Source organism: Sceloporus occidentalis, unplaced genomic scaffold (genome assembly GCF_023333645.1).
Source record: "Sceloporus occidentalis isolate IW3139 unplaced genomic scaffold, rSceOcc1.0.p SCAF_100, whole genome shotgun sequence".
Taxonomy (NCBI): Eukaryota; Metazoa; Chordata; class Lepidosauria; order Squamata; family Phrynosomatidae; genus Sceloporus; species Sceloporus occidentalis.
Window position 1 is genome coordinate 2,291,159 of NW_028317080.1, and position 14,404 is coordinate 2,305,562.

The 14,404-nt window shown below is 40.8% G+C and overlaps 1 pseudogene; it reads right to left on the reverse strand.

The window, feature by feature from the left end:
- LOC149284050 (cytosolic phospholipase A2 zeta-like) lies at nucleotides 1-12,795 on the reverse strand (annotated as a pseudogene).
- Between the last annotated feature and the right edge of the window lie 1,609 nt (nucleotides 12,796-14,404).

Here is a 14,404-nt window from a genome sequence, read left to right on the forward strand (position 1 = left end):
TTATTTTTTAGAATATCTCCTGGTTGCTTTATGTTTTCTATGTGCCAAAGCAGCCGTAAGGGCACCCAAAATTTGATCCTTGTTGTTTAGTACATTATACCTATTTACTTCTATTAGCTGGTCAAAGTTATTTGGCTCATAAGTGAAATTCTTTGTCCGGAATGGCGAGTCCTTTTCAGTTAGAGAAAAGTCACCATTGCTTATTTCCTCTTCTGTCTCACGAACAATCCCTGTGAGGGAGAAAAATGAGACAAATAAATTAGTGAGACCGCGTAAACAACTATTTCTACCTCCTTCAGTAGACGGAGCATCTCCTCACCATGCCGTTCAGTTTATTGTAATAACCATGCAATCAAGTAGTCATTTCTGCACATATCTGACATAAGTATATTTGGCAACCCCCACTTTAAAACATAAAAACATCCGCATACTCACTCACTCTTACACTTATACTTTTGCGGAAGTACTTTGGGAGGCCAGGCGGACGGAACTCACACTCGAGAGAAGATGAAAAGAGATGACAGAAGGAAGAAGATGAGACAAGAGAAGAAACAGAGCTGTGGGAATGGAGACAGGGGCGCAGAAGCGGTGGACAGACAACATTGAGAGAGAGAGGGAATTTCCTCAAGACTTGGGACCTCTCTGTGACAGTGTGGCACCCCCCTGATGAACGGCATACCCTGCCCCCACCAAATACGGCACTGCATCACACTATGTGTGTTAGCCCCAAAACATTATCACATATAATATTAATTGGTGTGGGATTGTTTTCTCTTTTTTCCATGAAATTTTACAATAAATTAAGCTTTGTATTTTGTGTTTTTTGCTTCCTCAGCTAATGATGCCTCTGCCCAAATGGTCAATGGCCATTTTAATACGGAAAACACTGCTCTAGTAAGGATCACATCATATATCATCTCAACTGAATGTTACCAGCACTAATGGGGCATATATTATACTATAGCAAAAAGGAGCGATACCTGGTGCTTTGAATTTACGAAATGTGTTGTTGACCATTGGGAAGTGAAGCACTATGGGGCATGCAGAGTTGTCCTTATCCATGAAAACGTAACACTCCTTTGGGCGTTTCTCATCCTCCTCACTTATGGTTATATCGGGGAATGGGATGCCCCTCTCTCTGCAGTATTGTTTGGTGAGGTCCAGGACCTGATGTTCAGAAGAACAAAAGAAAAGTGAAAAATTAGCACCGAGAACAATTGTTTAATGCACTATATGCTTGCTGCAACAACACATATAATTCTGACATTGGGACCATTTTTTTCCTGGTTTAACCTCAGTTGAATAAAGTGCCTTCTTTACATAGCATAAGACTTCCATTCTTTGGAACTCACCTGAAATGGGGCATCCCAAGAGTAATTGAAAGATAAAATAACATCAACATCTCTTTCTGGCTGCAGTACAAGTGGGAAAGGGGAGTTAATAGAGAAGCCACCATCAACTAAGTACAGATTTTCCTCCATTGGAGTTAGCTGATTAGGGAAAGCATCCAGGTGATTCCCTAAGGGAAAAAAATATGTTACGACATTTCTACAGAGAAATACGTGTTATTTTAAGACTAAGTCTGTTAATCAGATGAATCAATTTATCAGCTGGCCTATGTGACTTATCATTGGCAGATTAAAAACAAAAACAACATCCTCTGTGACTTTGGTACATAAAATACATTTTTATTTTTAGTTTAAAAAGCCTAGATAGTATTTGTACCACCAAGAACATTCGAAAAAAAAAATAATCACGGAGAAGAAAAATAAATAAATAAAGATTTCAACACTGGGTCCCCATTCAGATGGTATTTTTAACATAAAATACGTAAACTCTGTGAATATGCTTGGTAACTGAAGGATATCATTTACTACAAAGAATATTAATATTATTGAAAATCCAGTTAACGGCTGTGAAATATTTACCTTTCCATGCCACAAACTCTCTGACTCCGACATAGTTCTTGTAGAGATAAAGACCTCGTGTGAAATTATATAGCTCAGCAGCAGTAAATCGAGACTTAAAGAACTCCTGGAATATGCTTGACACGATTCCCCCTGGCATCACCAGGCGAGTCTATAGGCGAAAATCCCGGAAGTGTAATTTACGACAGTCATCTGAAACAATAAAAAGGGCGTTTTATGCTTTGTTATTATCAACAATCAATCAGACAAACATTTATAATGCCAGAGAAGTTAACAACGCATACAAAAATGAAAAATAAGAATTTCCAAACAGGATAAAAATTTTGCATTTGGGGAAAAAAATAAATATGCCATTAACAACCAAACAGTATTCATTAAGAGGTAATTTGTTCGGTACATAAGTGTAAGAGATATGAGCTTCTGCAATAGGGGGCAAGAAAACATTTCTGTGGGCACCCATGATGAGAGGTTATACTGCGTATGTATCATGTGTACATTAGCGCGTATGTATCATGTGTACGCTAGCGCGTATGTATCATGTGTACGCTAGCGCGTATGTATCATGTGTACGCTAGCGCGTATGTATCATGTGTACGCTAGTTTTTTCCTAACCAGTCACCCTCTAATCTACTCTTTTCTGGCTTCTTTACACTGTTTATATAAAGAGAATAAAATAAAAAAAGTAAAAAAAGTATTTTTCCCCACATAATAGATGCATCCATACCTATTACTTTTATGACATCCGTCAAAGAGTTGAGCCAGCGAATTCCCGTGCCAGCAGCCCGAGCCCATATCTCATCGAGATTTGCAGCAAATGCACTGCCCCAAACACCTGCAAAAATATTATTGCATAAATGTTCTTTTTGACACTTCTTTAGTCAAGTGCATAATGCAGACAGTGGCTTCCATAATATGAATACCCTAAACCCTTTCCAGAGAAATTTTAATGAAGTACATATTTGCCAGAAACACCTAATTATCACGTGACACAGTGATGGTATGTTGCCATAGAAACCTAAAATAAATCTTTTAAAGTTTGTGTGTTATTTTGAAATGATAAAACCTTTAGAGGAAAGTATAGAATGACAATTCTTTTAATGTTTATTTGCATAACATTTTAGTGTAAGTAATGCAAGTATATATTTTAATTAAAAGCAATTATCCATAAATGAGATCTCGCTAGGTCTACCTCCTTTGCCACGCGTGAGCCAAGGGGAGCTGGCACAATCACGCTTGGATGTAGCTGCAGTTAAGGGTGAGGAACAGGGCAAAACCCAAGTATGACATGGGTGAAATAACGCATGGAGACACAACCCATCCACAGATCCAGAAAAGAATCCTTGGTAATGTCTATGATAATGAAATACAAAACGGTGTTGCAGAAAACTAATAAAGTACCCAAGGCCAAACAACCATAACATCACACTTGATTATGAATAAATAAAGGATATCATCAATTTTGTGTGCATCCTTTCAATACAGAGAGGCTGTGTATATGGTGGGAATTGGTAGAAAATGTGTAATCACTATATGAACCAGAGAATCATTCCTGCATTTTTGCCACTTTGCACCAGAACGGATCTTTATACAGAACCACCATCCCAAAACCCAAGAATCAACATGTGTTTTCCTAAATGCACATAAAAGTGGAGATTATTGGAGGAGCAGTCAGCTTCCATTGTGGGATGTGTGCATAATGCGGGTGGTATTTCCCAGTAAATGCACATAGACCCATTTTTTAACGCGCTCACCTTGTAGGAAACAGATTTTAGGTTCTTTTCTTTTTTTAACGAGATGCCCCATGAAGAACTCGCTTCCAAAATCCTCCGCGCGCACAAAGGCTCCGTATTTCCGGAATCCGACCTCATGGGGTGTAAACTCACACCATTCTAATGAAACACAAGAAATGATCAGCTAAAGAGGGTAACTGTATTAAAAGCATTAGAAATCAGTAAAAAGAACATCCCAATTATGTTTGCAGACTTTATATTGCAGTCACAGCTGGTTATTTTTTCCCCGCGGATATTAGCATTGTCATAAATTATACAGAGCTACAGATACATTCTAAGAAGCACTCCATTTCACAAGAAATAAGCAACATGTTGTAGAGCAAAACATATATTGACCTGCAATATGCTCTTAAAGGTCATGTTTGATCATGCTTGCAGACCTCAGCTTATTCATCACAAAAATATTGGCGAAACACCTTCCCAACGTTTTTAAGGCAAACAAGTACTAAGTGTATCCACTTTTAGTTGTAAACCTATTGAGAATCTATGTTACAATTTCTGCTTCCAGCATTTCCCCAAATTTTAGGTCCTGTGATTCACCTGCAAATTCTCCACCACTAATGTTCACTCGGACATTGACTCCAGCATAGACGGGGTAAGGGTTCTGAGCTCTCGATACGCACTGCTGCTGGTCTGACAGTTTGGCCGGGTTATCCTAGAACACATTATATTTCATGGAGATATAACACAAGGAGGTATGTAGTTACTGTATATAATAGCTATGAATTACCCAATATTTATTCACCCCAATCTTTTCAGATATTCCCATTTTAATAACTCCTTGTGTATTTTTATAATTTAGATTATGTTCTTCCAAAGACATGTTCTCGGGAAACAGACACAGTATTCTAAAATGGGCTCTCACCAATGACCTATATTGCTGTAAAGGTGTTGCCAGTGCACCCTGGCTGATATACCTTCTGATGCAGGAAGTATTCAATTACAAGGCCCCACAGGTCAGTGAAGTTGACATTATAGCCATCTTTCTCCATGGCCATAAGCTCCTGTGTACAGTGTCGCAGCCGCTCGGGTGAGAACGCTCCTGCCTTGCTGGCTGTTACAAAGTTTCTCGCCTTGCTAATCGGATCTCTGAGGTCCTTCTGTGACCAGTCAGGGTCCTCATAAAGCGTAGACATACACCTAAACATATAAGGACAATAACCGCTATGATATTGTTGCTAACGCAACATATTGTGGTCAAGCCTGTAACTGTACACACGTTCTGCATTTTCCGACCATACCATGTTGATCCCGACACCCCAGAGATATATGTGACACTGTGCAGTATGTTCAGATCCTGAAGTCCTAACAGGCTTCCATAGAACGAGGTCATCGCTCGAGTTCCTCCTCCTGAACCCAGTACAGCAATCACTGGAACCTAAGAGTAGAGATATATCTGCTGACAATATGTTTCTTAGACAGACATGATCTGGTCATACAAGTCCAAATGAAGTAAAAAAAATAATAAAACATCTTATAATTATAAGGGTGGAATTTACATTAGCTATCCACGCTACAAACTACTGCATCATACTAGTTTTTATTTAAATGATAAAACAATTTAAAACTATAATACAATTGAAATCCTACAGGAAAACAAATGGAAATGTCTACAACTGGAACAGATGCATGGCGTACCCCCTAGGCATAGTCATCCATAGAGTAAATGGGATATAAGTGTATCACAGTACTCCCTAGCATTAAGCATCACAACCAATGTTCTCCTAGAAAAGAAGAACATTCAGGCGTGTAAAGAGGGACAGGGGAATTCAGGAAGCAACAAGGGAATGTCCAACCTAAAAAGGGACATTTGGGATGTACGCAATGTCACCATCTCTGTATTTTTAAATACCCAAAACACTCATCTCAATAACTGCTGTTATCAACTAAAACAAGTTTAATAAACCTATCGACATTGTCATGTTCCAATGTTACAATCTAAAAAAGTAGAATTAAACTTTGGAGCCATTTTAAGCGATTGATTTCAATGTAATTGGATATCTCACCTCTTCTGTTTTAGGGATTCTGCTCAGCTGTAGAGCCTTTCCAAGGCATTGGGAGGCGACTACCTTTCTCTTCTCAAGAAAGGTTTTCTCCCCTTTAGACAGATCAAAACCAAGACGCACATCAAGCTCCTGGGAGCTGACCTCGAAAATAAGAAAAAAAAACTGCAAATCCGGGAAATTTTTGCAATAATAAAAGCTCATTTACATGTAAAAAATGTGTTAAATGTATTTGTACATGTATGTGGGTTGGTGATGATGTATATTAGACATGCTGATTGGCCAGAGGGGAAAAAAAGGAAAAACTCCCACAGTTTGTTGGACCCATCAATCACAGCTCCACAAAGGCTCACCTACTTTACATCATCAATAGAGTGCCAATACGGCTTGTAATGGCGGCTACACGTGGCAACAAATGGACGAATCATGACAAATTTTCATCCCTTTTGCAATTCAGTTTTGTCAGTGTCGTCAGAGATCGCCCTCCTTTTCATTGATTTTCAATGCACAAAACAGGCAAATATAAAATAAACTTTGTACAAAAACGAACGCACAAGTCTAATGTACTATACTACAAACCCACAATTAAAGTCAACCAGGAATTGTGTATCCTTAAACTCACAGCTCCTCTGTTTTCAAATTCATCCCAAGCTTTTGGTCCTGCAACCAAAAGAAAAAGTGGATTTTGTGAAACAGTAGACATAGGCATACAAACTATTCCTGGAAACTGAAATAATGTATTAAACACCAAAAGAATTGTTTTACCTTGGACAAAGGGAGATTTATCTCTTCTTCCTGCCATTCAGGAAGGGATGAAACTGGTAAAGATCCTTCACCCACTATCAAGACCTGTTTGTCAAGCTCAGGAGCCAGGTCATCCTCATAAGAAACACAGAATCAAACCTTTATGTTATTTATTCATTCAATATATTGTCTTAACATACTTTTAAATGCCCCATCCAGTCTTCACCTGTCCAATTCGCAGAGTCTGCTGCAGGTAGACATCAAGCCGTGGGCTCATGTCTTTATCCACATGGAAGAGAAAAGGTATTCCCTCGTTGCAAGGTGCTGATTTTTCAAACGGGATACAGATTTGCTTTTCATAAGAACCAGGCACCGATAGCTTCAGGAGACGATCCCCTAAAGGGTTATAAGAGACATGTCCATGTTAAGGCATTAGATTCAATTAAGTCCGTTTTGACCCAATAGACACGCTCACTTCCAGTATGGATGCTGAACATCACACTTTGGAAGTCCAACGATTACCGTAATACCCAACCATGCAGATTTCGTCCATATGAAAGGATAAGATGTACGCAATATCTTGTCTGCAACTTCCATCAAACTTTGTCCAGTGGGTAAAACCTGACCTACTGGGTGGACAATCATTCCCTGAGTAATCGAAAATGACCAATTGTCAAAAAAATGTGCTCTGTTATGAAAGTCAAATGAATGTTCAAGGGTTGAAGATCATCTTTACTTGTTTCTTGAGATTTACTTAAATATGTAGATGGGCTTTAGAGCTTCCACTTTCTTTGCTCCTCAATCACTTCACCCCAAACATGTGTCTTTGTTTGGGTATGTTAGTGTGTGTGTTTGGGTGTCATGTGTGTTAGTGTTGAGTGTCTAGTTATGTTACTGTCTGTGTGTGTTTTAGTGATGAGTGTCTGTGTGCGTGTCCTGATGTGTGTGATGTGCAAATGTCTGGTTGTGTGTGTTAGTGTGAGTGCCCCTTCTGAGTGTCACTGCAATTTCTCTAGTGAATTCAGCAGTGAAACTACCTTTCTCTCCATGTTGCTTTTGTCCTTGGTGGATTCTTCCTTCAATACACAGACAGGGATGAGCCTGGGAAATGTTAAAACTAGATTCAGTTCTTTTCCCGTGATGTTATCTTAATCATATTGATGATATGATAACCGCAAAGGAAAGTAAATTAGCAGGGACTAAATAACAATATATGTATATATCCAGCGTTTAGTTAACTGTGAGCAATGTTTTATTTGCTTTGGCTTCAGGATTGATTGTGTTAGAGATGCCCCCTCTATCTTTTCATTCAGGCTTCTTAAAACATACACCCTACCCCTGTCATATAAAACGATTTACATAGGCACTCCAGTTCCTAATTTAGTATCTATATTCTGCATGAACCAAATACAAGCTCTCCCCTGCCTGCATCTACTGAACCCGCATGATGGATGTTCAACTACCGCATACACGTTAGTTAAGCCGCAGTTACAGGCAGTGCACTGAATTGCATTGCCTGCTTTAGAAAAGCAGTGATGAAAATTAGACAGAAGCCATGCAAATGGCCTCCAATGACTATTGTACATGGCGCGGGGGCAGGAGGGCTCCTTAAATACTCCATATAAGAAGCAACCAACTTAATATCTACTAAGGCATTTATTTACCTATTGTGAACTACAACTAGTCGGCTGGGCATCGTGGTAAAGGCACTTTTGTTTTATTATAGTTTACTCAGAATCATGGCAGCTTTAGTTTTAAGGTGCAGTAACACTTAATGTTTTCAAACAGGCTCTCCTAACACTGCCCCCATAGCGGTAAAGTTAAACACTGGACCCCACTGACTTCAAGATCACCTGCGTCTCACATTGAAACACCATTAGTAATAAAACAATATATTTAGGCTTGTCCACTTACCACGAGAACTCCATTAGTGATAATCTGGGTGGGTGGTTCTGGGCTGTGAACAAAATGACCAATCTGATGTTACTGATGCTTTCAAGAACCATCTGTCCTTGAAATTGTTCTACCAGCTCTACAATACTCACCTTTTCTTGAGGAAAAACTCCACTTCTAATACTTCCTTGTTCTGGGGAAGTCATAAACATACAAGGAAAGTACATTTTGAAGGAAGTTAACTTACAGAACCATTACAGGTATTCACAGAGGCACAACTATCTCCCACCGATCCTCTCACCTTTGTGTTAAGCTTGAAGGCTCGTCTGATGGTTTCCTCAGGCTTAATGTTTCCCACATCGAAGACAACCGAAGAGAGGTGGTCATCCACCACAACATCTCTGTCATACAGAGTCAGCTCTAGAATGTTCTATGGAATACAGAATGCATGACACACAAATAAATAATATTATTACTGATATGTCTGAAAAGCTACTTGATATAGATTGTTGCATGACTTTTAATTCACAGGTAAACTTTTTTTTGGCATGACCACTGACATATCCCGCCCTCGTCCAACCTAGATGACGGCGATCAAACCTCTTGGTGTCCCACCACAAATGGGCTGCTTATCTTACCCAATATTACCAATCACATCGAGAAGACTATCCCCATGTGTTTGGTAATACTGGATGTAATTTTATTTTAGGTGTAATATAAGCGCACCACTAGACACAGGTAGAAGATCATGCGGGGGTCTGTAACAGACCCCATACATGGGTACTGGATGTACCTCTGATGGCGGCCCTGGGTACAAGCCAAAGGTGACGCCTGGGGTTTTGATTCCTGATAGTCTCACCTTGACAGATCCATGAATACGATAGTGAAAAGTTTCATTCCATTCAGGGTCACTGGAATTGTAGATGACCTTCGTTCTAGAAGCAATCGGTGATGCAGTGGGAAGTCGTAACTGCACATAGCAGTCTGCCTTCGATACTTTTAAGGGAAAACAGAGAGTATGATAAACATGGGGGGAAAATTAAAAAAAAGAGGAGATAAAAGGAAAATGGATGATGGAGCTGAATTGGTAATAAATCACTTAAACAAAATGTAAGTGAGAAAAACAAACAAAGGAGCTATACAAACTAAAGCCATATAGAATTTATATTAATATAGAATTCAATACATCCCCAGAGTTGAATCATTGGTTATGGTTTATTTGTATTTTAAAGGAACATTATCACCTAAATAGAAGATGAAGTGAGTGTAAAGCAGGTTGAAAATAATAGGTTTGACCCCAATTAGCTTCCGTTGCAGTAAAGGATGAGATGACCCCAAATAATGAATAGTTAAATACAGTAAAAGATTTAGTCAGGAGAGAACCCAAGAATGGATTGGAAGTATAATCTTTCTCAGGTGTAAATCCAGGCAAAACCAGCTCAGGAACCCAGAATTAAAACTAAAACGGCACAGAGGGTAAACTCCGAAGGGTTGTGCCGCTAGAGCCCCTGAGGTCACACAACTGATGGATTCCACAAATAGCTCATATCTTGTAAACATAAATTTGGAGAAACCCAAAAGTTGTGTGTGTGTGCCCGAATCCCACATTGGACTTCTACAGCATGTCCACACAGGTTACAGGTTCTGGAGTATTTTGGGGTCCCAGATCTTGATTTGTACATTGACATACTGGCCAAGATCATACACATTGCCCTCAGCGCTACACGTGTTATGCTCCTAATATCTTAAAATTGGACTTTAGTGAACGCAGCCTTAGGAGGCACTTGAAAAGAAAAAGGGATGCAGAAATCCTCTTCTTACACAGGTCAGCTCCGTGTATATTTCTGGCTCTCAGCACCTTCACGCTCAGGTTATAATACGGATGCGTTTCTTTCTGTAACGACAATGATTTCTACATGAGTTTCCTGAAACAGTAAAAACGTGCAAAATGTACTTTTCCTCTAAAAAAAAGCCTGCACTTGCGGGGAGTCTTCCATGTTCTGGTTTGTGGTAATGCTTAGTATTGAAGACACAGAGACTTCTCCGCATCGGGGATTCCTGGAACACTTTGGCATTTATTAATTATGGCTGGGATTTCCTGGCAAGTTTTGGTTTCTACTCAAACAACTTCACTGCATTATGAAGGGCCAACCCTGCAGGAAGGGCCAAAATAGCAATTTATAAAACATAGTTAAGATGGCAAGGTTACTTTTAAAGTCTGATCATGATAGATTTAGGTTCGTCGCGATTGCACAGGACAGTCCTGCAACAAGACTTTAAGTCTCGGGTCAAGCCTGCAGAGGGCAGAGAAGAGATAAGATGATAGTGAAAAGGGGAGAGGGGAGATAGTGAGAAGGGGGTAGTAAAAATATTGAAATAAAATAAAGAGAAACATCTAGCAGAGAGATAATGAGGAGGCGGCAGTTCCCATCAAATCTGGGTGCTGGGCGAGTCCTCTGAGTGCAATGTAGGTGCAAGTCCTATGTCTGCAAACTGGGTGCTGCGGCATGTCCTGTATCTGGGTACTAAGCATGTCATTTAGCTGTAACTTGGGTGCAAGTCCAGTGGATGCAATCTGGGTTCCAGGGCTTTTTACTTGATCGCACATTGGTAGTTTTCTGTTTGTTTTTAGATTCTTAGTTAAAATGTAATTTGTTTATTAAATCAATGTTCATATTCTTAATTGCGCATTCTGATAGGCCAACCGTTTATAGTTTCTTCTGGCTGGTCCTTTTATATACTTAAACAGGCCCTTAATAACGTATAATTATTGGACATAATACAGTTACTCAGTGTAAAAACTAGGAAAGCTTCAACCAATGGTCCAGCACATTGATATTAAAATACTCATGTGATAATAGGAGTTTTGCTGTACCACCGCCAGTGTCTGGCTCAGTATATAGTGATGGGAGTTAGGGTGTATCACCATCAATGTCTGACACAGTATATAGTGATAGGCGATATGTTGTACCACTGTCTGTTGTATAATGCTGGGGGGGGGGGGGGGGGGCAAAGGTATCACGGATTACATGTGTGGGCCCAAAATGGCACAGACAAGCTGTTTGGGGATAAAGCTGGCAAGGTGGGAAGTGAGTGACATGTTACATGGTGAAATCAGGGGGGTCCAAAGAGGTGGAGTAAGAAATGGGGGCGCCAGAAAATTGTTTGCACCCAGGCATCAGTGACCCTAGGCTAGGCACTGTATATATACACAACAACCCCCCCCCTTGCAAATAACATAAATAATAAAAACCTTTTTTTTTTTTTTTTTAGAAATGGGCTGATGCCAACCTTTTCTTGAGAACTTGCTGTTGTGGATTACAACTACCATGACCCTCAGCCAAGCTGATAAGGGTGAGGGGAGTTGTGGCCCATAAAAGCCGGGGTACGAGAAAAAAGGCTGGCATACTTGTGAAAATGTATCTTTTTTATCTTAGCTGTGTGTGTGTATATAGTGCACTTAACCCCTTATTTTCTATGTGCCTACTCAGCCTTATTCTGTGTGCTGTTGCGCAGCGGAATGAGCGGGTCGTGTAGAGTGTCCAGTAGATTAAAAAATATATATATATATATCCAAACGTCTATTTCTGTAATCTGGAGATGGAGCTGAATATGTATTGGTGGGTTTTTCTGCAGTTAAATGTAATCTGTGCAAACAATCCTAACAAAAAGTATTGAAAGTTTTGGGGGAAACAAAAATTAAGGCAACAGCTCCCTTTTGCCAGGGGCTGGTGACCAACTGGTTGCATGAGAAGTGTCCAAATGCTCCGAGTGAAATATATACTTTTTTGCAAGGGTGGAGGGGATTGGCAAACTGTTGGAGGGGCAAAGAGGGCAAGAGCAGGCTGTTGGGGGGCAAAGAGGGCAAGAGCAGGCTGTTGGGGAGCAAAGAGGGCAAGAGCAGGCTGTTGGGGAGCAAAGACAGGATGTTGGGGGGGCAAAGAGGGCAAGGGCAGGCTGTTGAAGGGGAAAAGATGGCAAGGGCAGGCTGTTGGGGGGCAAAGTTGGCAAGGGCAGGCTGTTGGGGGGACAAATGTTACACTGTGGGACATGTTGCTTGTGAAGTCAGTGGGCCGGGGCAATCTTCACACTGGCGCCTTGTGGTTTCTTGTTACATCTCTGAGTCTGACATATTTTATATAATGTTTACAACATATATCAACTCTTTAAGAGTAAAAAAAAAGTGCCTGGCTATACCGTTTGACTTTCCCGCTATTAAATGACATTCACGTGCAGGCGACCACATTGCGCAACATCCCCGCCTTTCCTTCCAGCGCCTCCCCTTTTGCCCCTTGTCCCACCCCAATGCTTTACCCTCCAGCTCCTCGGTCTCCTCCCGCGTCGCTCTTTCACCTCGTTTTCCTTCTGTCGCAGCAACACGACAGCTGCAGCCGGCAGAGCCCGAACGGACAGACGGCTGACTGCGGCCCGAAACATGGGGGCTCAGCGGCGGGGAGCTCCGGAACGGCAGCCGCTGTCAGGTTTAGAGCGGGCGGGGACACAACGATCAGATGGCACAGGTAAGTGGGCGTGGTCTAAGGAGACTACTATAAATTCGGACGGAGTGGGTGTGGCTGAAGGAATGTGACAGCATAGTCACACTCACAGTCAGTCTATACTGACGTATATAGTGCAAATACATAGTCTATACCGACCGTATATAGTACAAATACATAGTCTATACTGACCGTATATAGTACAAATATATAGTCAACACTGACCGTATATAGTACAAATATATAGTCAACACTGACCGTATATAGTACAAATATATAGTCTATACTGACCGTATATAGTACAAATATATAGTCAACACTGACCGTATATAGTACAAATATATAGTCTACACTGACCGTATATAGTACAAATATATAGTCTATACTGACCGTTTCACCTTACTGCAACGGGGCGGCCCTTGAAATAGCCATTTTAACCCTCTCAGTGCTCGGTGACAGACATTCATCGACTTTTATTTTTTTTTTACCGATAAACGTGCTAGTTAATGTATTTGTTGTGAACTCACTCTCGGGAGAGAGATCTATACGTGCCATGAGTCCACCTTAGCAATAGCTGCATTCAGATGGCGCAATGATGTGTAATGTAGAGAATAGAAATGTGTTTAGAAAATAAATCGAGTGTGTATATATATATGCACACATATATGTATATGTGTATATATATATTTATACTATATATTACCTTATCCACCCCTCTAACCCCCCTTTAGGCACTGAGGAGTATTGGGAGTGATGGTAATCTGTGACACTCTGTGCCTGGCTTGTCTTGCAGGAGGCAGCATGATGTCTCAGGTTAATATAAATGCACTCTATCCTGTCAGTCCTGTTTTAGACTGGTATAGGAGGCATACGCCCTGCAGGGCACCTGGATGAAGCTGATCTAATAGGCACCTATGATAACGAAGAACATATAAATCTCCCGCACGCTGCCGTCCTATACTTTGCGGTATCCTTTTAACATCTGAATTCACTATACATCCAGCCGCATGTAATAAAATGTATTTAGAGAGTGTTCGTCATCATGGAGCTTCATCTATATAACACGATCATATATTCTGTTTCAAAATGGAACCCTTTAAGTCTTCCAGTAGAAGCTTATTTAGTTCCTCTGCTGCGTGTTTGTGGAAGCATGATGTCCCTCTTTGAAATGTTTCACCCTCGTCAAAAATGTATACGGTATTAAGCGTGCTCATAGCCAGATCAGCGTTAAGCGGCCCCGGCTCTTTAAGGCCAGTGTATGCGCGTCCGCATGCTACGTATTTATGCATACTGTAGCATGCACACCAGCATATCCAGCAGCCTCTGCCCGCACACCGCAGCACCCAATCTTCCGGTTCAGGCCTGATCGCCCATCGCGGCACCCCCACCAAAGTATACGTTCGTGAACAAAAGGCTATTTCTCAAGGGTCATTCCATTTTTTGGAATGCAGCCATTTCTTCTCTAACCTCTTCCAAAGTATGTAGCAAAACGTAAAACTGTGCATGGTGGGTTACGTGACCCCGCTCTGGGGTAAACTGCCAGGAACAAA